The following is a 27483-nucleotide window of genomic DNA, read 5'->3' on the forward strand; positions in this document are numbered from 1 at the left end:
TGCCCGAGGGGCGAAGTTCAAAAACTGGAACAGGAACTGTGGAGCCTAACCATGAAGGGCTCCGACATAGTCTCCTACACTACTAGATTCATCGACCTGGTGGCACTATGTCCATCCATGGTGCTGACTGAGGGGAAGAAGATAGAGAGGTATATCTGGGGGCTGGTGCCTGCATTTCAAGGGAATATACTAGCTTCACACCCCACTACCTTCGACACTGCCAAGAGATTGGCAGAGCGGCTCATTGATCATGGAGTCCACATCCCGTCAACAACAACAACCCTAGCCATACCAGAACCCTCCAAAACCGCTGATAACAAGCGGAAGTTCTGGGATAACAAGAAGAAGAACACGGCTAAAAAGCAGCAGGTCGTGGCTGTTCATGCTGCGATAACACCTACTGCTACTGCGTCGATGAAGCAGTATGCTGGGATGTTGCCTAAGTGCAACAAATGCAGCTTCCACCACAACGGACCCTGGTGGGAAATGCAATTCTCTAACTGCAATAGGAAGGGGCACACTGCCCATTTCTGCAAAGCTCCGGCAAGGCCAATCACCCAAGTCCTCGGCGCTGGTGTGGGCCAGACTTGCTACGGATGTGGCGAGGTGGGCCACTACAAGAGGAACTGCCCGAAGGCAGGGAATGCCGGCGAAGTGGGAAGAGTCTTGGTTATAGGCCACGAGGAAGCAGTTGCCGACCCCACAGTGGTCACTATTACGTTTCTCCTCGAAAAATCATATGCATGCATACTGTTTGATAGTGGAGCGGAGAGGAGTTTCGTGAACCAGAAATTTGCCCACTTGCTTTAAGCAAAAATCACGTGCACTTAAAGAACCGTTCACTGTAGCAATGGCTAACGGAAAGACAGAGAGCACTAGCTGCATATACATAGGTTGTACACAAACTCTAGATATCCATTCATTTCCAATCGACCTCATGCCGGTTTTAATTAAAAGTTTCGATGTCATAATCGGCATGGATTGGTTGAGTTCTCATCGTGCCGACATCATGTGTTATGAAAAGGTTGTTCGCCTTAATCTGCCGTCTATCGAAACCCTAGTTATCTACGACGACAAACCCGACACGAACCTTCAGATCATTTCAAGTATACAAGCCCAGAAGTATTTGCGAAAGGAATGTAGCGCATTCCTTGCTCATGTTTTCGATGTGAGCCAAGAGACGAAAGACATAAGGATCATTCCGGTGATACGCGATTTTCCCGATATCTTTCCAGAAGATCTACCAGGATTACCTCCGCAGCGTCAAGTCGAGTTCATAATCGACTTAGTTCTAGGAGCTACCCCAGTAGCCAAATCGCCCTATCGTCTAGAACCCGCTGAGATGCAAGAGTTGTCCAGTCAACTTAACGAACTGCTCAGCAAGGGCTTTATTAGACCAAGCTTCTCACCCTGGGGAGCACCGGTCTTGTTCGTGAAGAAGAAAGACGGATCGTTTCGTATGTGCATCGACTACAGATAACTAAAGAAGCTAACCGTAAAAAATCGTTACCCTCTGCCTCGCAAAGACGATTTGTTCGACCAACTACAAGGGGAGAATTTCTTTTCAAAGATTGAACTGAGATCCGGGTATCACCAGTTACGAGTGCTAGGGGAGGATGTTCCGAAGACAAACTTCTGAACTCGTTATGGACACTACGAATTTGTAGTGATGCCGTTCGGATTGACAAATGCGCCCGCAGTATTCATGGACTTAATGAATAGGGTGTGCCATCCTTACTTGGATCATTTCGTCATTGTCTTCATCGATGACATACTTATCTACTCTCATAGTAAGGAGGAGCATAGTCAACATCTGCGTCAGGTCTTGGAAACACTGCGATCAGAGAAGCTTTATGCGAAGTTCTCGAAATGCTAATTTTGGATCCGAAGAGTCGAATTCTTGGGGCATGTGGTTAGCGAAGAGGAAATACACGTGGACCCTTCCAAAATCAAAGCTATTGAGAACTGGTCAGCACCGAAGACGCCTATAGAAATTCGTCAATTTCTAGGCCTCGCTGGCTACTATCGCAGGTTCATTCAGAACTTCTCTCGGATTACGAAACCACTTACAACATTGACCCAGAAGGGCGTGACCTTTGACTGGGAAGAGAAGCAAGAGAAAGCGTTCCAAACGCTGAAGCGAGCCTTATGCACCGCACCGATACTATCCCTCCCAGAAGGGATAGAAGACTTTGTGGTTTATTGTGATGCATCCAACCAGGGGCTCGGCTGTGTTCTGATGCAACGAGGTAAGGTCATCGTCTATGCCTCAAGACAGCTGAAGACACATGAGGTCAACTACACCACACACGATCTTGAGTTAGGAGCAGTAGTGTTTGTTCTGAAGATCTGGAGACACTACCTGTACGGTACGAAAAGCACTATCTTTACAGACCACAAAAGCCTTCAACATATATTCGACCAGAAGGAGCTCAACATGAGACAACGACGGTGGGTCGAGCTACTCAGTGACTACGAATGCAAAATTCGTTATCATCCTGGCAAGGCAAACGTAGTAGCTGACGCCCTAAGTCGGAAAGAATACTCTGGTCGTAGAGTCAAATCATTGACTATGACTATCCATTCACATCTGTCGACACAAATTAAGGAGGCTCAGCTTGAAGCCTTGAAACCTGAAAATGTGGCAGGTGAATCCCTAAGAGGGAGGCATAAGAACTTGGAAGTCAAGGTTGGCGGAGCCTTATATCTCATGGATCGGATCTGGACACCGAAACACGGTGGTCTCAGAGACTTAGTCATGACCGAAGAGCACAACACTCGATCTTCCGTCCACCCAGGTTCAGATAAGATGTATCTGGATCTTAAAAAGTTATACTGGTGGCCTAACATGAAAGCAGAGATTGCTACCTTCGTGAGTAAATGCCTTACTTGCACCAAGGTTAAGGTCGAATACCAGAAACCATCAGGTTTACTTCAGCAACCTGAGATACCGGAATGGAAGTGGGAGCGGATCACAATGGACTTCATAACCAAGTTGCCCAAGACAACTGGTGGTCTCGATACCATATGGGTGATCGTAGACAGGCTAACAAAGTCCGCACACTTCCTACCTATCAAAGAAACTGACAAGATGGCGAAACTCACTAGAACCTACATTAGGGAGATCGTACGACTACATGGTGTTCCCATATCCATTATCTCTGATAGAGATAGTAGATTCACTTCAAGGTTCTGGCAGTCGCTACAAAGTTCCCAAGGAACTAGGCTGGACATGAGTACAACCTACCATCCGCAAATCGACGGGCAAAGTGAGAGGACTATTCAAACATTGGAAGATATGTTGCGAGCCTGTGTGATTGATTTTGGGAAGGCATGTGATATTCATCTACCCCTTGTCGAGTTCTCCTACAATAATAGTTATCACACAAGCATAAAGGCTGCTCCATTTGATGCCCTCTATGGCCGTAAGTGCAGATCCCCTCTGTGTTGGGCCGAGGTGGGCGAAACTCAGTTAGCTAAAGGACGCGTTCTTGACATCACTCTCACAGGTCCGGAAATCATTCGGGAAACGACAGAGAAGATCGTTCAAATTCGTGAACGATTGAAAGCCTCTAGAGACCGACAGAAAAGCTACGCTGACAAGAGAAGGAAACCTTTGGAATTCCAGGTTGGTGACCGTGTTCTATTGAAGGTCTCACCCTGGAAGGGCTTGATACGCTTCGGAAAGCGTGGAAAGCTAAATCCAAGATACGTAGGGCCTTTCGAGATTATCGCTATAATCGGCCCTGTAGCTTACAAACTCAAACTCCCTCGCGAACTTAGTAACGTACATTCTACTTTCCACGTCTCGAACTTGAAAAAGTGTCTGTCCGACGAGACTATTGTAATCCCACTCGACGAGATCGAGATCAACGAGAGCCTCAAATTCGTGGAAGAACCAGTATAGATCATGGACCGAGAGGTCAAGCAAACGAAGCAAAGCTGTATCCCGATAGTGAAGGTTCGCTGGAATGCCAAGCGAGGACCTGAATTCACTTGGGAGCGCGAGGATCAAATGAAACTGAAATATCCTCATCTTTTCGCTTAATTATTTGTAATTGCTTAAACTCTAATTTCGGGACGAAATTCTCTCTAACGGGGGGATGATGTGACAACCCGAAATTTCTATCCTATACAACATTTCAACTCAATCAATGTCAGGCTTGTTTCTGCTATCTTTTAGCATTGTTTAGGGTCTGTTTGAGCGTTCTAAGCCTAGTACATCCAAGGAATGAGTGTTAGGAAGTATCTGCTGAAGATCAAAACCACCAATCAAGCCATAAACTCCTTCATGAGGAGTTTACCGTCACATCACATGAGTTTACAGCCGTAAACTCAAGGTGGCCGTAAACTTTTGGCCTTAAGGATGATATTCCTTCACTTTTTATCATTATTCACTCTTTCAAGTCAAGAAACCAGAATTCTCTCTCAAGTATCATAAGGATCTTCATTTTGATCTTCTAAAATGTAAGTGTTTCATCCTTTGATTTGTTGATACATTTCCTTATCTAGTATCACCCTTTGATTTCATCCATGAACTTCATCTTTTGGGTTAGATCTTCAAGAACACCAAGAACACACACTAGTTCTTTGGGCCGAAATCAACCCTTTTTGCTTCCACATCGTAACTATCCTTTCCCTATACTTGTTATCTAGTAGAAGCTCCTGATTTACATCCTTGAAATCAACCAATTTCCAAGAACAATGAGAGTTTACGGCCAGGAGCATCTCCTTTGGCCATAAACCCTTGTTAAGGCTACAAGTTTGGCCATAAACTCTTCTTAAGGCTAGGAATGGGTCTAGAACACTTCCTTGAGGCTTGAAAGACCTTAAAAACACCCTTTGGCACAAGACTTCATGTGTTTACGGCCGTAAACACATAGGGTTGTAAACCCTATGGACGTAAACACATAGGGCCGTAAACCCTATGGCCGTAAACACATAGGGTCGTAAACCCTATGGTCGTAAACACCATTGTGTGGCCATACAACCCTAATATGCAATCATTTGTGATTTTAACACTTCCATTCACGTGTTTCCTAGTCCCTAAGGTGGTTCCCTAACATGATTAGTTGTTATATACACTAATTGTATACATATATGTGTCATTATATGCTTATTAGGATCCGTTGTGCTTAAGGCTTCACTTGGCACTTAGCATCCAACAAATCGATCTTTCATTCGTATCACTCACTGCAGGTGAGTTCATACCCCCTTAACTTACCATTTAAATGATTTTAAATGCTTTTATGGGGGAGAATATAAGTTGATAGCATTATAGTTGTTATATCAATCACATGTGATTAATAACTATCAAACAGATAAAGTTCTTATACTTCAAACTGTGTTTTCAAACAAATTGCTTCAAATAATTTTACAAACTCTTTTACATGAAAAACTCCTTATCAAACTCTTTTAAACTTATTATTTTGTCAAAATCATGTCTATATGGATATAGTTATATAAGTAGGATTGAAAGGACCTAGGACTGATAACTCGCCTTATTTCTTGTTCCTTGTTTGGTTGTGGACTTAGGGTATCGGTTGGTTGTCCGAAGGTCGTTTGAATCTTAGTTATATATTATGTGTATGTATATAGATATTAAAGTTCTTCATTCAGTTCATTACCTTTGGGTAGCAAAGGGGTACAAACATGTCCATTCATACAAACAACATTTACTAGTAAACTATAATAGGTATAGTTTAGGAAGTCACTACTTGCTATAACTAGAAAATGAAACATACAAGAGTCAGTTCATATATGAGTCAGTTCAATCATACTATAAAGAAAAACAGATAGAGCATACTATAACGAGAGACAATACTCACTATAAAGAGAAACAATATATACTATAACGAGAACATACATATAGAACACATACATAATGAAAACTATAATTTGGTAATGATAGTCAATCACTGGGAAAACACCCACTTTTACAAAAGAACATACATAAAGAACAGTTGGGTCTTGGTAGAAGACTACTTTAGTAGAAAATATAGGATTTTCTAGGAAGTTTACATACATTTACATCAAATACATACAATCTTTTACATCAAACATTTACAACTACATTCTTCAAACTTATACAAGCAATGACACTAAAATACTTATGAACTCACCAGCTTTAATGCTGATCTACGCTTTCAAAATAACTTGTATTCTCAGGTCACCAGTAGATAGGTACCGATGACCAGGTTTTGGGAAGATGGAGCACGTTCAAGACTCATCTCTTATTTTGATTCATATTTTTAGTGTCTTATAAACTATACAGAACACACTTGTATTAAATTATACTATTAATGCAATGGATGATGTTGTTTCTTGTTATACTATTATGCATTGTTGTGATACTGTACATGACGTCCTCCGCCCTCGAACGTTTCCGCTGTTCTGGTTTGGTGGTGTGACATCAACTCTCTCAAAACCCTAATTCCCGTTCTTTGAGCTTGAGTGACCATTATGAGCTTATAAGTGTTCTTGTGGGATTTTTTGGAGTGAAGAAGGAGCATGGAAGAGAATAGAGTTGGAGTCCAGGCTTTGGATCTGAGCTTTTCTGTGGTTGGAGTATCATTTGAAGGTATAAAGCTCAAAGCTTTCCCATCCTTTTGTTTTGTGCTTGATATGGTCCATTTTAGGGTTTTTTGTCCCAAAGCTTGAAGCTTTATGAGTTGGGTGCACTCCAGAGCATAATGTATGTCCTTTTAAGTGTTTCTAGTGGAGAGGATCCATAAAAATGATGTCTTGGACGTGAGAATCAACCCATGCATGAGATATGAGCATTTTGAGTTAAAAGAGTGAGAGTTTTGTATGTTTGTGACCTTATCAGCCATGCAAAGGCTTAAAGTCACTGACTTTATGGAATAAGATCCATTAAGGAGTCCAGATCTGGGATTTGAGTTAATGTCTTAACAGGTTAAGTCCAAATGAGTAGAAAGAGTGAATTTGGGAAGTACGGTGAGTGTAATTCTAGTACCCCCCGCGTACTGACCCAGTGTCCCCGATGGCCAATCTGGATTCGTGAGTACGTGAGCATACCAAGGGAGATACGCCCCGCGTAACCTCACTATGGACTTTTGGGCTAAGTCTCATTTTTGGGCCTTGAGTGTTGGGCCTGGAGTTAAGGCTTGTTGGAACAGAGTTTTGGACTAGAGGATTATATATATGTGCTTTGGGCCCTTGATTTGGGCTTGCCATTTAGATTTGAGAGTTGGGCCTTGAGAGAGCCCATATATTATTGGGCCTTGGTGGGTCCAATGGGTTTTAGGTTATTGATGGGCTAGTTAGTGGACTACCTTTAGACCTAATGAGTGAGAGTTTGCACTTAGTTCCTAATTGGGTTAATTGTGGGTTTGGCTCAGAGTTAGAGGTCGGTGCGTAGCAGCAACGTTTATTGGGGTTGTTCATCATCTGAGGTGAGTCTTCTCACTATACTTACCTTCAGTGGTAATTTGTGCAACCGGAGGGTCTGATGTGCTTATATGGAGTATCGTGATATCCTGCATTATGTATTTGTGATTTATGCTGTGTGTTATGCTGAGCTTTATTGAGTTAGGACCGGAGGGTCCACCCGAGTTGTGGGACCCGAGGGTCCCACTGAGACACATTGGCCGGAGGGTCTTATCTGAGTTATAGCCATGAGAGGCTAATGAGATATGTGTGGTATTTTGGGGAAGTTACTAAGCTTCGTGCTTACCGTGTTATGTGATATGTATTTCAGGTTCTTCTCAGGATCGCGGGAAGGCGCCGGCATGATTGTACACACCAGAGAAAGAGTTGTGTTTTGAGGATCCTGGATTATTACTCAAACAATTATGGACTTGCGTTTTGTAAATTAAATAAATGGGATTTTTGAGAAATGTGTTCTGAGAATTATATGATTTAAAATGAAAATTTTGTTTGAAAATTTACGGTGTTACACACTTGCTTTACACCCCTGACTTGACCAAATCTTAAAATGAAATCCCGCATACCCACACCGCAGATCCCTATGAGCCATTCTTCTGAACCCGCAAACTCGAATAGATCGATGATCCTCCAAATAGAATACCTAGTTCTCCCCCACTTAGGGTTCGCACTACCACTCAGTGGTCTTGTAACCAAACCATATCTCAGACCAGATCAACTAGGTACAAACCATGCTTGACTCTTGGAATGTATAACATACGCGGGATGATCTTCTAGATATGGACCAAGCAAACCCTAAGAGATTTTGATTTTTAGATGAAGACATCAGAAAATTTTCCAAACATAACTACCTTTAACATTAAGGATTTCATGCAAATGCATAAGCAAACACCAACTAACTATCCAAAACATACATTCCTCGCATGCAATCCCGACCGTCAATCTGGTACCTAACCTGCCTACATCCAAAGAAAACAGACCCTTGATCGCATCTCTAAGCATCCATACCACATCAATCCTCATGGGCACTCCCATGTTGTCATACTGCCGCCAACACCGCAGCCAATTGGCCCTATGCTGGGTTTACATCCTAACTCTGAAAATTACAAGCCTGCTCACTCCTCCTCTAAAATTGGAAAACTGAAAGGACATAAACCTCGCCATAGATAGCGACATTTCAATCCAGCAGTCTACCACTAAGCTTCCAGCTGCAATCCTCAAGCCGATCATAACAATCGTTTCCTTCTTGATTCTCGCGAGTCAAAAGTACAACCTCGAGCAAAGCTCTGGAGACCTAAAATCCAGCAGTCCTGTCCTCACCCTCTCAAGAGTGGGTAATCATTCCTTCTCAGACCGGTTCCTCGTACATAAACCCATCCATAAAACTTCCAACAAGAATGTATAATGAGCACTACATACTCCCTAGGCTATCCTAGGATCCACATCTCACCCTACCATCAACTGCCAAGCGACCCCCATTGGTGCCAGTTAACTACTCCATGAATACAATAAGATGAATCATAACTTAAATAATATTAGACTAAAAGATTAAACCCTACCACGGTTGGACTCAAAAAGGAGCTATGCAGTAGGACCAAATCCTTAACCCTATATTTATTTAACCCATGCATCATGTAACTTAACGTATTCTATTAATAGTTAATTCACACCGGAAAGCGTCATACAACAATCAGCAAGAGAACTCTATAGGAACTAAGGCACCATGTATCAGGCAATTCTCTCATGCAATTCCTGAAAATCCCTAGCCTATTACTAGCATGCTGTTCTAACATAAACATAATATCAAATAACAGTGTGGTAACTTGGGGTATAATTACTGGCTCCGGATGATCGTACAGATCACATCCTTTCCTGATTAACTTCGAAAAAAAAATTTGAAAATCATTTTTTTAAAACTATTGCAGTTCCTTAGTTTGAGACTAGATTCACACGGATGTTCCTCCAATTCGCTCAAACCAAGGCTCTGATACCAACTTGTAACATCTCAAAAATCACAATAAATGTAAACTTTTTAAAAACAACCCATTTAATGAAAAGAAGTGTTACATAATCATTATTTTCATAACATTATTCAAAAACAAAGTCTCCCAAGATCAACAACATAAAAATATAGGATGTGTACGGTCACGCCTTCGCCTTGCCATGGTCCTCTGAAGTACTTGAAACCAAAACTAGAAATTGTAATCCAACGCTTAGTAAGTTCTCCCAAAGTACCACCACGTAAACATAACAAATAACATAATGTATTGGGTCCACAACTAAAAGACTAGATTACCCCTGAGCGCACAATATGAGTCTGGCTTGACTACGGGCCCACAGCTCATATCTGGCTTGCACCTGAGCCCACATAATAAGTTTGGCTTACCCTCGGGGCCCACATCTTATGTTTAGCTTGCTCCTGAGTCCACACGATAAGTTTGGCTTGCCCTCGGGAATTGGAATACGAATATACATCGGGCCCACTCAGTCATCATATAACAAATAACAAAATATACATCGGGCCCACTCAGTCATCACACCGGAATACCCTCTGTAGGCAATATACAATAGGTGATTGGAATACCAATATACAACAGGTCCACTCAGTCATAGGATTGGAATACCAATATACATCGGGCCCACTAAGTCATCATACCGGAATACCCTCCGGTCCAGTCAGTCATCAAACCAGAATACCCCAGTCTGTTAACTCACGTACAAAGCATTAGAGTCTCAACCCAACACAATATGTCGACATATAACAAATAACAAAAAAAAATCAACAGACAGATAATCATGCAGCCAGAAATCACAGGTAGTCCTATAGATCTACGGGTGTACGCATATCAGCAAATATCATATAATCATATAGGTCTATCCCATACTCAACATATCATAAATCAATGTATAACGTTATATCAAACCAATGGGTTGGCCTTGGTGCCTTCGACCCTTAAGTATAGTGTTGAAAACTCACCTCTCAGTCTGAACGATAGCTGATAAGGTCCCGACTCCGAATCTCAGCTCTAACCGTCACCTATCCATCCAAATGACCAATTCTCAAACACAGTCCAATATACCCAAAATATCTCTAGTTCAATCATGGTCAACCCTGGTCAATGTCAAAGTCAACAATCAAGGTCCTAAAAGTCAATATGCCTTCCCAGCAGAGTACGCCCTGCGTACCTAGAGAGTATGCCCAGCGTACTCTGATGTTGACCAAAAAGCAGGGCACTGACCACGTGCACGCAGTGTACCACCACATACGCTCAACATACGCAGCTCATTCCCAAAAATCCATTAAGAGCTTATTTCATTAAGCATTTGCGTTCAAAACTCAGATCCAAGCCCAAAATGACGTCCTAAGTCATAAAGTTTCCAACTTTATGACTTTTCATGGCTATAAAGTGCTTAATGTCCAAAACCCTAAGTTCTTAACCCAATAAGACATCATAACTCTTGTATTGAAGGGATAGAAGGGCCAAGATCACATTTTTATGGTTCATAATAACTCCATAATGGATAAAGTTTCCAACTTTATCCATTAGAATGGTCCCAACAAACAAGATCTAGTCTTTAAGTCTCAAAGGGACCCAAAAGTGCATCTTTTCTACTTAATCCATTAAGTACGAGTCTCAAATCCTTCAGATCTGAATCAAAATGATGTTTAGATGGATAAAGTTTCCAACTTTATCCATAACAAGGTCACAAACTTTCAAGATCTAAACTTTATGCACTTAAAGTAACCAAAAGCTCATAGCACTCACAGTCTGGAAGAAAGATCAAGGTGCACAAAATCTGGATCTACAAGCTCCAATGCAACCAACACTTCTTCAATGAGTTCCTTCTTCTCCAAGGTTCACCAAGAACACTCCAAAGCACTTTAAAACACCTTCTTTTTGCTGAGAATGGAATGGGTTTGGGGAAGTTAAGGAGCCTAAATAGGGCTCAAACCACGAAAATAGGGTTTGGGCACTAATCGCGTACGCCCAACGTACTCAAATTATGCCCATCGTCCTAGGGATGCCCTATTACGCCCAGCGTACACGACTCAACCCAACACCGCCCTAACTTCAAACTGTCATAAATTATTCGTTCCAACTCCGTTTTCAATGTTCTTTATATCCATGGAAAGGTGCTGAAGAGCTCTATAGTATTATCTAGATATATTGGACTAAAAACTTCTCGAACAAAAATATATATTTCATGAAAGGACCGGACCTATGACTCTTTCCTTTCTACCCTTCAGCCTAGAACACAATTCAAGGGTAAAATCGCTTAACTATCATTACCTCCTTCAATAAGGGCTAAAATTTTCCTCCTTAAGGCCCAAAACCTTACACAATTTACTTACGGTTCATGGCTCAGAAATGGTAGGAAATAGGATGTTACACAATATGCTATAGAGGGAGGTTCAGAGTATGTAATTTGAGGAACATAGTCTGAGTCCAAGAGTCTTCAAATTGGAATAACCCAAGAGGTGATTAGAGATGTGTCAATGCTTGTATCAAAGCCTTAAGTCTGACATATGTATTCAATGAGCTTGGCTGACCTCCAGTCCCACTTCTTTTGTTTTGTCCTCGGGGTGTCATAGGAATTATCATCATACATGGAAGGCTCCGGATCTGTTTCTTTGATGGGTGAAGGTTTCTTTGGAGATGTTGGAGGAGTTGGAGTTTTGTTCTTTTGAGGAGATTGCGGTGGAGTTTTCTGAGGAGACCGAGGAGGGGTTTTATCTTTTGGAGTAGGAGGAGGAGTTGGAATCTTCCAAGGAGGAGACTTCGGTATGTTGGATTCTGAAGAGGAGCTTGTGCTTTCATCGACTTGAACAACCACATATTTTCCCCATTTTGAGGAAGAAGGTCTTCCCTTCTCCACAAACAATTCCTTTAGCTCATTCAGCTTCTTGAATGTTTTTCCAAGTTGAATTAACATCTGGACACTGAGGTCATTGTTGGTCGGAATTTGAGGATGGACAAGATAATGATAGATATACTTTGAGATTGTGAGGATTTCATCAATTCTTTTGTTGTTAAAGACTGATTATAGAAGACCGTGGATTGTATTTTGAAGTTCAGGAAACCCGCCTTCATATGTGTTGTGTGTCTCGTTGAGCCGGAATTTTGATTTAGCCTCCTGCTCATTAGTCATCTTAACCAGGTGATCCATCAATTCGTTGACTTCAAAAAGAAGTACTTCGGTTTTCTTGATGAATTGTTTTTGGTCATCTTGTCGATGTTGATCGAGTTTCTGGGTTCCCATCTCAACTCGTAGAACTGTCCTCTCTACAATCCACTTTTCTCGTTCATCAATGGCTTTGATTCTCTCTTCGAAGGACAGAAGAGTTTGAGTGGAAGGTGGTTCTGGTATTTGCTGACAAGTTACTTTAGTGAGAATTTGATCGATCTTGTTTTTCAGATCGAGAAATTCTATCCTTGAGACTGCAGCTTTCTTCTTCTTCTTCTTCTTCTTCTTCTTCTTCTTCTTCTTCTTCTTCTTTTTCTTGGAAGTGGAGTGTTGAGATCCATTGGATTCTTCATCCTTGAAAAACATATCAATGTCTTTGAATTGACCTTGTTGTTGAACTTCCTTCTCTTTATTAAAAACAAAGTTGAATCCCGGTTCCTGACTGATTTGCACTTCGGTTCCACCATCATTTGAATCACCAACATCAATTGGTGAAGGAACCGACTTTGATCCTCTGGCTAAGTTACCATCAGATTCTCAATCTTTACGCATTGTTTCTTCCATATCATCAACCCATTTCTGCGCGGACTGGAGATCATAAATGGTCTTTAGGTTGATGATCCAATCAACCCAGTAAGCCGCAACGTATATGAGCTCTTCTTCCTTTTTATGTTGTGGCGTGTTTTGCCTTTCCTTTCTAGCTCTTAATGCCTTTTTGAAAGCTACAAATCTTTTCTTTTCAGATTCCAAGGAGGGCTAGTAGTTGGTCCAACTATTATCTGCAATCACAAATGGTTCAGTCACCACCGGGGTGTCCCCCGGGTTCATGGATCCTTGCACATTTGTGCTCACCATGCCTATACTGATTGGTTGTAATGTCAACGATGAAGTATTTACAGGGCTTCCTCGGTCTCCTTCGTCTATAACCAAATTAGGCCTCGATCTTGTTTTGGCAAGGGTCTCTGAAAAAGAACCATGTGGTGCATCATGTGTTTGTAGTGTATGTGTTATTTAAAGAAAGATGGAGTGCAGCTCTTCAGGAGTAAATACGTGCAACTGAGTTCTCCTGGAGACCTTAGGAGTTTTATCAACATCAGGTCGACTTGGAATCCTGATTGGGATATGTGTCCATGAATGTGATCTGAAACCGTTACACTTTTTGTAGCGGAGTGGATGGATGGGGTTTCTGAAGGTGATTCAGCATTCAATCGATTATCTACCAGAGACTTTTGAGAGTCTTCGGTATTTAATGTGGGACGTTTTTGGCTAGAAGGGGAATGGAGTTTTATCTTTTTTTGCAAAACAAGTCTTCAGACATATAAGTTGCCTCAGCTTCTTCTTCAAGGACGTTCACTCACTTTCTGGTTTGAATCGGGTTTTCGGTCATCACCGAGTTTTCGGTCAATTTGGGGTCTTCGGTGACAGTCTTCCTTCTGTTGGAGGCTCCGGCTCCTTTGGATGCGGACTTTGTTGGAGTCTTTCTTTTGGATATCGTCGTGACTTTCTAAGATTTGGGCTTCGGGACTGGACCAGTGGTCTGTGGTTTGGGACTAGGCGGTGTAGAACGATATGGTGCTATCTCATTCGTAGCCTCTATATGATCTGTGACCGCAGAGTCAAATAGTCCAATTGTGTTTAAGAAGTGCAAAGGTAACTGTCTATTGGGACCGAAGATAGATTAGTCTTTAGGAAAATAATACCTCTTGAGATCTCGGCATGAGAAACAGTTGAGTTCATCTCCTATATTGATTCCAGCTTCCTTGAAGATCCACTAAGAAGAGTGACTAAAACCTTGCAAAAAGTGAGCTCAGTGTGTCCCTATTTTGGTGATCCCTTTCCAACATATTGGATGAAATCACCCCAAAGGATGGTTCCATAGTCAACCACCTCTCCGGTGAAGATGCTCCAAACGATATCGAGCAGCTGCTTCGGCATGTTGTCTCTTCCTCCAGTTCTTCCTGACAAGCATCGAATCATGTAATGGCAGATGTACCGCCACACATCTGGAAGTTTGCCTTTCTTGAATTCAACAATCCCTTTGAGTTTAGCTTTATAACCAGTTTGTAAGGAGCTTTGAATATGTCAGAATTGCTAAGGTTCTTGAGGTGGTTGAAGGAGGAATCTTGAGATTGATAGCTTCAAGAGATTTTGGTTTTGTGAGGACCGCCATGGATTCATCTCCAAGCTTGAGATGAACTTCATCGAGTTTTTCCAAAGGTCTAAAAGCAGAGAAAGCAGAAGTGAACATCACAAATTGAGGAAGAACTTATGTGAATGCATCGAATGTTCCAAACAGTGGGTGTTTGGGAAAGAATCACATCATCAACTTGATTGCAACATCATAGAGCTCATGATCGTTAAAGATAGCATGGTAGTTGCTTTCCGCGATTGAATGGATTGTGTTTTTAGTGGTTGAGGTTAAACCAGTTGGTTTGGATAGTTTCTTTGAGACTCCAGATTTCACCATGTTTGATTCGAAAAAGGTTTTGAAGAACTTGTAGAAAAACAATTTTAGCAAGATGAGTGTAACGTCTCCAAAATCATGACATAAAAATTTTTGTTTTTAGATTAATATACCGCTAATACATATCTTTCCCATAAAACCAAGGTAAACAAGTTTTAGCAAAACATCATCAAATTAGATTAATTCACAGAATGCGGAAACATGTGGTGTACTCTGCAATCATCCCGAGTGTTAGGATTAAAATCCTTAAAGATCTCTTAGATTCAAAACAAGTAAAACGATGATTCAAAGAATGTCGAATGATTAAATGTCACGCCTCAGAAGAACTCTATGAAGAATTGCTACTGTTGAGGCGTGATTAGGGTTACAGCGTAAATATCAAAGTTAACTAAAATACGATGCATGCATGCATCTTAAATACTCTAACCCTAGTAGATAACTACGCGAGGATAGGCCCAACCCCTTTACGTAAAGACTAAACTAAAAACCCAAGGACGCAACATCTAATACCCAACAATCTCCCCCTTTGCGTCAATTGAGGCACGAAACCATTATCCTTGATTTCGCTTCTATACTTCGTATACTTTTGGAATGATGCCAAAAATTGCCTGGCGAATTTCAATATACCACAAGACCATATCAGAGAAGCACTTGAGGTCATCCTTACTGTTGCCTTTGTATTTACTCACCAAATCCAATATATACTCAAGAAAGGATGTAGTATATAAATGCTTATTAGAAAGGAAGAAGCGTCCTTTGCGAAAGTACGCACCAGTTCGTTCCCTAGCTAGATAGACCACGAACCATTCTCCACTGTAATTCTTCCCCAGCTTCATCTTTTCCAATTCCTTAGGAGATTCCTTACGAACAACAGAAGGCTTCTTTCGCAACACAGCAGCAACTTCAACATCCATTTCCCCAATCTCTTGAATGTAAGACTTTATCATTAGCTTGAGATGAGACATGACAGGTTCATATATTTCTTTGTCTTTTAGCAGCATGTTGTAAAGAACGAACCAATCATTGGGGTTCAGACAAGGTAAGTCTGCGAGTATGAATTCGTAGCACTGGCTGGTTGAACCTCTTGCCACTTTGAACTTCACGTTTGGAAAGCTGTCAGTCTCGATTAGTCCTGTGACTTTCATAGCAGTTATTTTGCTTAAATACCATGTTTCGTATTGCGGCTTCATATGCTTCAGATAAAAAGAGAACAACATGTGATCAGCCTTGCTATCAGTGGATGGAGCGTTCGCCACTTTCACAAAAGAACGGAACCTGAAGGCTTTTGGAGTGAGTTGTAGATCCACTTGCGAGTCTCGTGTGTTTTGAAGATCAAACGACACAACTGGCTCTCACCAATACTGGCTTAGTAAATCAACAACATCACGTTGACAACAGGTTTAATTGGAGCTTTGGGTTCTTCTTTTCTTGACCCACCAGACACACCTTCTCCCCCTTGTTTCTGATTTAAGCTTTGATCCGAAACACCTTCTAGCCTATGAAGCATTGTGAAGACGGTCCGTAACTTCTCTGCAAGATGCTTACACATTGTAATTGTGATCATTGAGTCCCTGGTCTCAATGATATCCGAGAGCATGACGGTAACATCTGTAATACAGCTTCACATGACAGCTCTCTCAGACAACAAATCATTGACCTGTTTCTCTGAAGTGTCCAGTTTAACACTTAACACCTTTACTTCATTAGTCTTTAGGGCAAGAGAGTCCTTGATGTTACTCTCCTTTGCTAGTTCGTCTTGAAGCTTGGTAATTTGAGAGGAGATGGAGGTTTGAAATGCTTCATGGTCAGTTTTCAAACCAGTACGAATTTCTTGCAATTTAGCTTTCTCAGATTTAAAGAGAGAACCCAGCCTCTTTAGAGCTTCATTGGATGCCGTGGTATTTGACTTAAAGGTGGTTTGGAAATTCTCCATGAATGTAGTAGTGTCATAAATTAGTTTATCGACTTTTTCGGTCGTGGTATTGCAATCTTCAGCAGAATCAGCAACTGCTTTATTCATCTTTTCAGCGTTGGCAGAATGCTCGTTCGTGATTATTTCAAAGAGAGACTCGACTGCTGCTTTAGAGTACGCATCAGAAGATGAAGCCTGGGAAGCGAGAAGCAGTTGATCAATATTTTCATGTAGGGACTGAAGTTACCCTTTCGAAATAGGCACATCATATTCACTCTCAGTCTGTATTTGGAAAGGATTGTAAGTGAATCCCCTAAGATCTTCGTCTTCAGCATCATCAAAGATCATATCCGGGTAATCTCGGTTAAGAGGGGAAAGAGGAGGTGAAACATGGGTTGAGATACCTGAAGTTTTAGCCCCCGTATCAGATACGTTGACCGAAACAGGAGGTTCGGTAGAGGTAGAAGATGGGATTGTAGAATCAGTGAACAGTGGGGTAGAAAGAGGAATGTTAGTTTGTTGTTGTGAAGAGACTGGTGGAGGGCATGGTGCAATGGTAATTGGGGCAGAAGTGGTTTTAGGTGAAGGAGGAGGAGAAGGAATTGAATCGTTAAGAATTTGGTTTACCTTAGGAATTGATGTCTCTTCTACGTTGCGAACATTATCATCCTCGTTGCGAACGTTATCATGGTCGTTGCGAACGGGATTATCCTCCTTGATCTAAATATCTGACTGAGTCTCAGACTCCGAATCTTCACTTTCACTTGGTATGGGGTCTTTCGCTTGCGAGCTGGCTGCTTTCGCCTTTTGGGAGCAACAGCAGAAGTTCTCGTTGGTGCCTTTCTCTTGGAATGAGGTTTCGCAGCTGCAGATGGCCCTTCCTTATCAGTGGTTTTCTTTTCTCCCTTCTTTGAACCTTTTTGCCCCCCCCCCCTTTTCGGTTTGTCAGCCTCAGCTATGATAGCTTGCATTTCTTCAGTTAATATACGAGGCCCAGATGGAGTTAATTTCCTGTACCCCTCCAAGATTTTGCTAGAAGCAAGCACATCTCGAAACATTGCTTCTGGGATTGAACCAATGAAAGAAAACTTGGAAGAATATGAAACGATAATCCCAGTAGTGTCAAAGGTAGAGATTGATGCCATCAACGTGTCCTGCATTAGTGGGATTTTGAGCTTGTCAATGGACCAGTGGACAATAAGGGTCCAAAAATGTGCACATGAGATTTCAGTGTGACGTGTGGTGGAGAGTGTGCTGTGAACCACTTGAGCCCAAAGAACAGAGCCATAGTCGACAATCGAACACGTGTAGAGACCATAGAGAATCGCCATGAACAGCTTGCTTGCACAATCCGATCCAGTTACCCTTTCAGAAAAACACTTAAACAGTAAGGTAAAAAGACCATTCCACTGAGAAGGCAGATTGGGTTTACTGAACTTTGAAACGGCGGTTAGGGTTTCTTTGTAACCCATTTGATAGAACATTTTGAGAAGAGCGGCACTGGTTACCGACTCATGGTTGATCATTTCATCAGTTTGAGGATGTTGTAGGAGAGAACAGAATCGAGATTTAGTGATTGAAGTCTTACAATTGTGGATCTCAAACGTTATCCTCTGTTCTTCCTTAATGTAGTTTTCTGATGAGTAAGCCTTAGACATGATTGAGAGCGGAACATTCTCCATTCTGGATAATGTGATTGTGAGTGGAGAATACTTGAGGCATTCAATCATAGGAAGCATGAAGCTATCGTATTTGACCGGGTCAAGATCAATCACCAAGTTCTGATGTTGTTTGACTGCCAGAAGGGAAGAGTGTGCAGTTTGATCTTGAGCAGAGATGTTTTCAGATGAACCCGCCATTGTTGAATCTTTGAGAAAGAAGAAGATGAACATGAGTGCTTTGATCGCCGGATATTTTGAGAGGATTTTGTGAGTGGTAATGAATAAAGAGTCGTTAAAATCCTTTTATACCGTTTGATTTGTGAGAGAAATTCGGAGAGAGAATACATCGGTTACTGGAACGTCTCCTGAAAAAGCGCGACTTGACAACTGTAGATGTCAGTCCCATTCGTCATGCGGCGGTAAAGTAGCTGTCGATTCAAAACTTTCACGCGCCCATTTGAATTCTTATCGACAAAAAATTGCCGCGTCAGCTTTGACCTTTCGCAGTTGAGGGTGATTTCATTTGTCTTGCTCGGAAACGAACTTCATTGATTCAACTGCGAACTTGATAATAAACATAAGTACCACGAACCAGACTTTTTGAAAATCACTAGGATCTTCGTGCAAGAGTGTCAAAGATAAATAAATAAAACAACACTTTTATGTGGGATTTTGTGATGTCTCCATAAAGACACAAAACTGTTGATCCCGGGCAAAGATCTCTTCCTTCAAAGTCAAGAGAGACTAAGAAGTGTCTGTGTGGTTTCCCGTTGAAATACGATTAAGTGTTTGATAAGAAACATTGAAAGGCATCTTTTAATTAGGCTAAATGGGTGGCTAAATCTCCAACCAAACAACGAACTTGATATAAGTACGAATGTTGGATGAAGTCCTCGTGTGACCAGTGTGGGCCTGCGAACCACGTCGTCTTGCGAGTCTGTTAACCAAACCTCAATTCCTCCAAACTCGTTTTCAGCCATATCTTCCTACACAATCAAAGCAGGCATATAGTTATCAGCAACCTTTTTCTTCTTGATCTCCTCCAACTTTCGCATGTGGTAAGTCTCATCATCTTCTCCTTTTTTCTTCTCATTTAACCTTCTCAGCATTCAATCCTTGGCCAAATGATTTTTGCCATGACAATAGTTGCAGTCATAGCCGGAGTCACCTATGAGCTTTTTCTCCTTCTTTTCTTCCTCCGTTTGAGAAGCGCTTTTGTTTTCCTCTTTCACATTTTCTAAGCTATAGCTGCCCTGCCAGTTTCGGTTCTTGTTTGATGGAAATTTCTTCCTTGCGAACCACTTGGGATTTGAAACCACTAAAGCATACTACTCGTTCGTAAGATCACATTCCAAAATGATCAGACTCAGGCTCATCCTCTGCAACTGTCTTGCCCTTCGCAACAAGAGCTAGAGATCCCATACCAGAAACAACTTTTGCTTCTTTCGAAACCTCACTTTCATGTGCCTTAAGAATCCAAAGAAGCTTGGCCAAAGTGTAACTTTTCAACTGCTCGTGTGCTTTGATAGTAGAAACCACTGCCATCAACTCAGATCTAAGCCCATTCATGAGAGTAACCTTTTGCTCGATCACCTCACGTCCAATACCATGTTTCATCATCTTGCTAAGAAGATGATTGTAGCGATTGAATGTTTGGCTCAGATTTTCTTCTGGCTTTTGTGCGAAAGCACCAAACTCCGAAAGCATGAGTGTTTGTGTAGAATGGTCAAGATCTGCGTCAGTGGAGTAAAGTTCCTTGAGCCTATACCAGATCGCTTTCGCGGTATCACACGAGCTAACTAGATGAAAAGTATCGGCCTGCAAAGCAAATCTAATGATCCTCATTGCTTTGACGTTGCAGATTAGTTTCCCTTTCTCGTCCTGAGGAACATACTTCACATAGAGGAGCAACTAGTTGTATTCTTTCTGAGTTTTGATAACTCTTTTGGTTTCTGTGTGAACAAATGGACCGTGGGTAACGACTTCCCAAATTAAATAACCATTATCATCTGAACCGAGAACATAATCTTCAAAATGAAGCGCCCATACTTCATATTCATGAGGAAAGAGAATCGGGATCCTTGTTGTTGATCCAATACTGCTTGAGATATTAATGGAATTGATTTGAGAATCGTCGTGCTGCATGATGATATTTTCTTTAATACCTGTAGAGAATCAGATGTGTAAACCAAGACAGTTTATAGGGTAATATCAAGATCACTTTATGCCGTCAAGATGACAATGAGGACGACAGAATCAGATCCTATATTAACGGAAACCCTAAAACTTTGTAAACAAAAGAGATGCATATAGATTACACAGTCTCCTGCTCTGATACCAATTGTTAGGATTAAAATCCTTAAAGATATTTTAGATTCAAAACCAGTAAAACAAGAACACAACGATGATTCAAAGAATGCTAAATGGTTAAATGTCGCGCCTCAGAAGAACTCTGTGAAGATTTGCTACTGTAGAGGCGTGATTAGGGTTACAACGTAAATATCAAAGTTAACTAAAATACGATGAATACATGCATCTTAAATACTCTAACCCTAGTAGATAACTACGAGAGGACATGCCCAACCCGTTTACATAAAGACTAAACTAAAAACCTAATGACGCAACACCTAATACCCAACACCGAGCCCTTCCATTTGAAAACCGGAGTACCTGAAACATAAACTGAAAGCCATAAACAAAAAGCTTAGTGAGTTCCCCAAAAATACCACATAACATACAACCACAGAATATCATGCAACATACATATAGTGACCATGGGCTCCCCCCATGGTCTTTACCTGGAATGCCATCGGCTCCCCCCATGGTCTAATATCTAAGTGCCACGGGCTCCCCCCATGTCCTGATATCTAAGTGCCATGGACTACCCTATGGTCTTTCATGCAAGTATCACAGAGACAACTAGCATTCCACATAACATGTAATGGGTCGGCATTGGTGCCATCGACCCATGGATACAATGAGAGGACTCACATTGACAGTTGAGCCCACGAATATCTCTCTGACTACTGATCCGCTAAAATCCCTACACTATCAAACAATTAACACCTAATTAACAATTGGGTTCCAAACCGAATCCAATAATCCATATATGGGGTAAAAAGACAATTTTACCCCCCACCTAGTTTGGTCCAAGACTAAGGCCCAAACTCCTCATCACAAAGGCCCACAAACCAATAATCATCCAAAGCTCACTTATGGCCCAATTTTCCAAATTAGGCCCATTACCTTACATGGGCCTTACCCTAAAGCCCATTAACCTTTTCCCAATCTAAACACGTGATTACATATGATGCAACAAAGCCTCAATCAATCCAAGCCAAAAAGATAGCCCAAACACACCAAGCCCATTCAGACCGAGTACGTGGGGCGTACAGGGACGTACACGCAACGTACTCACTTGGAGGCTTGTACGCTGCACGTACCTGCTTGTACGTCCAACTTACTCACCCATATTCATCCCAAACCCGATTCTCACTTAATCCATTAAGACAAAGCTTCCAAAACACAGATCTGCCCTCCGTGAGCTGGAATACCACGTAAAGTTGCTAACTTTACGTTTATACATGGCTAAAAGAAGCTATTAAGCTTAAAAAGGACTTAATGGTTTACTTAATGCATGCATGACTCCATAATACACATAAAGCTTGCACCTTTATCCTCAAGGATACCATGACAAACTCAGATCTGAAAGGATGAACCCTTAAACAACCTAACTCATCCATAATCTCAAAAATAAGACCAAAATCATAATAAACTAGCCATGAAGAGATCTACTCATACATAAGCCAAGATGCGAACTTGTTACCTCAAAAAGCTTCCCCTCAAGGTGATGATTCTGGATCCAAAGCTTTCCCACCAAGCCAAACAGCTTCCAACTTCTCTTCTTTCCTTCCCAAGGGCAAAAATGAGCATCAAAGCTTCCCAATCGCTCAAGAACACCTCCAAGAGGCTCTAAGGTCAATTTTGGGTTTTTAGAGTGTGGAGGCTGACTTAGAAATGAAGGAATGGGACTAACTTAAAGCTTTTATAGGGTACAAATACGAAAATTAGGGTTTCACAACCGTCGTACGCCCAGCGTACGAGGTCTCGCACCCCGATCCCAACTCCGAAGTACGCTAAGCGTACACTCCATTATGCATTGCGTAACCCTCTTCGTCTCAGTACGCCCCACGTACTTCCTTGGTACGCCCTGCATACTTCCTTGGTACGGCCCGCGTACTAGGGTTTTCCCTTAAACCCTAATTCATTCAGAAGGCCATAACTTCCTCGATACAACTCCGATTCCGACCATCCTTATATCAATGAAAAGGTGTCGAGAAGCCCTATACTATTATCAACTCATACTTGAATTAAATTTCCCCGAACAAAAAATCCAATTTCCATAAAGTCCCGCTACCAATTTACCAAAATGCCCCTTGGCACCAAAACCATTTTTGAATGCCCGAACCATCTACATACCGTCACCCACGCCCAAATGGGTAACGATTCGAAACAGGGTGTTACAACTCTCCCCTACTTAAATTAGATTTTGTCCTCGAAATCAGCCCTTTCCTTTCCCATCATGCTAATATCCTGAGCAACTCAACCACAATCTTGAAAATACCAATGCCTTCCCAAGGCAACCAAAACTAGCCCTAGTAGCACCCACCAAACCCGAAGAATAATGAACCTTAAACCCTCACAGAACACCACTTCTACCTTTCGCGAAACCCGAAATCTCAAATTCGTCTGACTCCCTGACAGACCGCCCACACTGAACCACCACCATACCAATTCCGCATTGAATTCCAGACAAAACAAAACTCTTCCAACCTTTGAGATTTCCATGGGGAACCCAAAATCACTACCCATATATTGTTGTAGAACACCTATACTTGACAAAAGGCTCAGATAATCCTTCCAGTAGAAGATTCCTCCGTGCAACTTTTAGATTGAAACGAGAGCTGTGCAACAGAGTCCAATCAACCACTCTGAGATTATTTAATCCGACTGCAAGCTACTTAGCTTATGCCCGAATAACAAGCGACTCCACACATGAATCCCAAATCACTGAAACCACTCCGGCTCCTTTTGCTGCCCTTTAGCTGCTTTCCAAAAGTAGTTGCGACCTCCCTGGTCCCAACTTGTCTGCCAATTATCTAAGACATCAGACTCCTGCGTGGTTGCTGAGTCGAAAGACACACATACACAATCGCCCCACGCGCCTCCCGAGAAAAACCTTATCTGGCAATAATTGCCCAAACCATCTCATGCCCAACTGTAGTCTCATATAATACCCGATATCCGACGACCTACCATTTCCTGATTCCAAACATGTTGTGGCCCTCCCACAGATAGAACCATCCCAAGATACAAACACAATGGCTTGATCTATGATCAAAACTAAATCCATTCCCTTACCCTTGAACCCCTCAACTGAAAGCCTCGGCATATGGATACCCCAATTCTTATTCCACTGAAGAGAAAATTCTCACATAAACACTCGCGATTCCCAACTCGAGACCTCACCTAAAAATCAACCCGATATTCACTCATAACTCGAGATCCATGGATCTGTACTTGTATTTCACCCCAAACCTTATGATTTACGACAACCCCCCCCTCTAGACCGAGATATAAAGGTTCCCAACCATCGCTGAGACTACCAGTCCCACACCTGGTCCAACCACCAGGTTCCTAAGAGACCAAATAACAAGCCTACCCAGCCTATAAACCCCTCTGTGCCACACATTGAACACCTACATAACCCTGAAACTTAAGATCCAAAACCTTGACCAAACGGTCTCCACCAGATCCCACCTTTATTGCCAAAATCACACGGGCCTCGCCCATGGGTCCTACTTATCAAGAGCTGCATGGGCCCGACTCCGCCTCATACCCTAATGGTCCTCAATCTAGAACAGAGGAATACTCATCGACAATCCTGACCGGTATGCACAAGGCACAAACTGATTTCCCCTTTGCACTCATGACCACCTCCAATGATAGTCTACCTTGAACTCGCGAATGTTACGATCCCTATCGGAGTCTTACAACACTTCCAACAACCCATGGTTACCACCAATGGCCTAATCACTCCCTAACCATAGCAATCCCATGCATCATGAGTCGAAACATGCATCCAAACAAATTTCAGGTCACGCTTCGAATCCCAAAGCTTCAACCCGGACTTAACCGTAGTCCTGATATGCACAATAAGGAAGTTGTCACCAAATGGTTGGAAGTTTTCTGAACTCCCACTTACCCAATCTCAATCTAATCGACCGCTTGGGCTGTCTCTCTTCCTGGACAAGATGTGAGATTCGACGAAGTGCTCTTATTTCTTAATTCTGATGGATCTCCGACCCTCTACCACAAACAGCATGAACCGCCTAAAACTATGCTAATCAATACCAATGTTCCATTGCTAGCCAAACTCAAAAATCACCCAACTCCCGAAACCCTGAAGAATGCTCTTGAAATCTTAGTAAATCTGATAATCCAAATCACCTCTCACGATACTATACGAATTCCCCGAGTTCTTATGATGGCGGCTAAAAACCATAACCCTTTCCCTGAACTGACAAATCTTCACCCCAGTTTCCATTCTCAAAAGAATCATTGAATCCTAATCAACTACAACCTAAGCGAATATAAAACTCCCATGACATTTCCCATGACCAAACAACTCGCGCAACTGAAACCACCATCTCCCTGCTACCACTCCTTTCCTAGCAACGGTAGTGTTTAAACCCAACAGTTCTTCTATAGGCAACTTTCACTCCTACCAGAATAAATACAAAAACCACTGAACCCTGACGATACTGGAGAACTATCCTGCTGACTCCTAACCAAAGATCTTCCACAGAATACCCCTGAACCGATTTCGACCAAAAACGATAATAGCAACCGAACACATTGGAACCCACTACACGAGATACAGCCCCTCAATAACCCATTAATGATCACAGAATGCAAAATACATACAACAATTCTTCGAATATATAACCCAATAGTAACAAAAAACTAACTGTAACATCCTGTTTCTGATTGTTCGTGATTAGGTTCCTGGGCTGCAACAGAGCAAGAGGGAGTCTCGGGGTTGTGACAAGTTGTTATGAGCTTAGGGTATAGTGTTTGAACCCAACAGTTCTTCTATAGGCAACTTTCGCTCCTACCAGAACAAATACAAAAACCACTGAACCCTGACGATACTGGAGAACTATACCGCAGACTCCTGACCAAAGATCTTCCACAGAATACCCTGAACCGATTTCGAACAAAAACCATAATAGCAACCGAACACAATGGAACCCACTACACGAGATACAACCCCTCAATAACCCACTAATGATCACGGAATGCACAATACATATAACAATTCTTCGAATAAAAAACCCAAGAGTAACAAAAAACTAACTGTAACATGCTGTTTCTGATCGTCCGTGATTAGGTTCCTGGGCTGCAACAGACCAAGAGGGAGTCTCGGGGTTGTGACAAGTTGCTAGGAGCTTAGGGCATCTCGTCACCTATCCGAGGGTATAAGGTTCGTGGGAATTGGGGTTATGTCGAGGAAGCAATGACAGTTGATGAATTAGCAAGATAAGTCCCTTAGTTGAAATTGATGGCAGCAGAGTACGATGGGCGTACGTGTGTGTACGCTTAGTGTACTCATGTGCGTGACATTTAAGTTGAGCCACCTAGTATGCTGGGCGTACTAGAGGGTACGATGGACGTATTAGGCACATAAGGAAACCCTAATTAAGAGGAGTGTCCCTATATAAAGAATGAGATGGCCTCATTCCTGGCCACCATCCTCATTCAATAAACCCCCCTAAACCCCAATCCTCGTTCTTGATCTTGTGTGTGACCATTGTGAGTTTATAAGTGTTTTATGGGATCTTTGGAGTGAAGATGGAGCATGGAAGAGAATAGAGTTGGAGTCAAGGCTTTAGATCTAAGCTTTCCTGTGGATGGAGCACCATTTGAAGGTATAAAGCTTAGAGCTTTCTCATCCTTTTTGATTTGTCTATAATATGGTCCATTTTAGGGTTTTTGGTCCCAAAGCTTGAAGCTTTATGAGTTTTTGCACTCCAGAGCCTAATATCTGTCCTTATATGGGTTTCTAGTGAATAGGATCCATAAAAACGAGGTCTTGGACGTGGGAACCACCTCATGCATGAGATATGAGTATTTTTAATCAAAATAATGAGAATTTTGGGTGTTTGTGACTTTATCAGCCATGCGAAGGCTTAAAGTCCCTGACTTTATGGAGTAAGAGCCATTAGGGAGCCCTGATCTGAGAAATAAGCTAAGGTCTTAACGGGTTAAGACCAAGAGAATGGATTAAGCATAACTGGGCGTATGCCCAACGTAATTCCAGTACGCCCCGCGTACTAGGTTGAGGTCCCCAATCAGATTCGTGCATGCTAGTGTACGCTGAGCGTACCAAGGGAGGTACGCCCCACGTAACCCTACTGTGGGCTTTTAGGTTAGATCTTTTAATGGGCCTTAGGGATTGGGCCTGGATATTTGGGCTTATGTATTAGTGACTTTGAGCAGAGAAATATTATATTTTTCTTTGGGCCCTTGCGTTGGGCTTACCATTTAGATTGAGAATTGGGCCTTGGGAGAGCCCATCTATTATTGGGCCTTGGTGGGTTCAATGGGGTTTAGGTCATTGATGGGCTGGTTAGTGGACTACCTTTAGACCTAATGAATGAGAGTTTTGGACTTAGTTCCTAATTGGGATAATTGTGGGTTTGGCGTTGGGCTTACCATTTAGATTGAGAATTGGGCCTTGGGAGAGCCCATCTATTATTGGGCCTTGGTGGGCCCAATGGGTTTTAGGT

The sequence above is a fragment of the Lactuca virosa genome, chromosome 1 (genome assembly GCF_052849685.1).
Source record: "Lactuca virosa cultivar CGN04683 chromosome 1, Lactuca_virosa_CGN04683_v6, whole genome shotgun sequence".
Taxonomy (NCBI): Eukaryota; Viridiplantae; Streptophyta; class Magnoliopsida; order Asterales; family Asteraceae; genus Lactuca; species Lactuca virosa.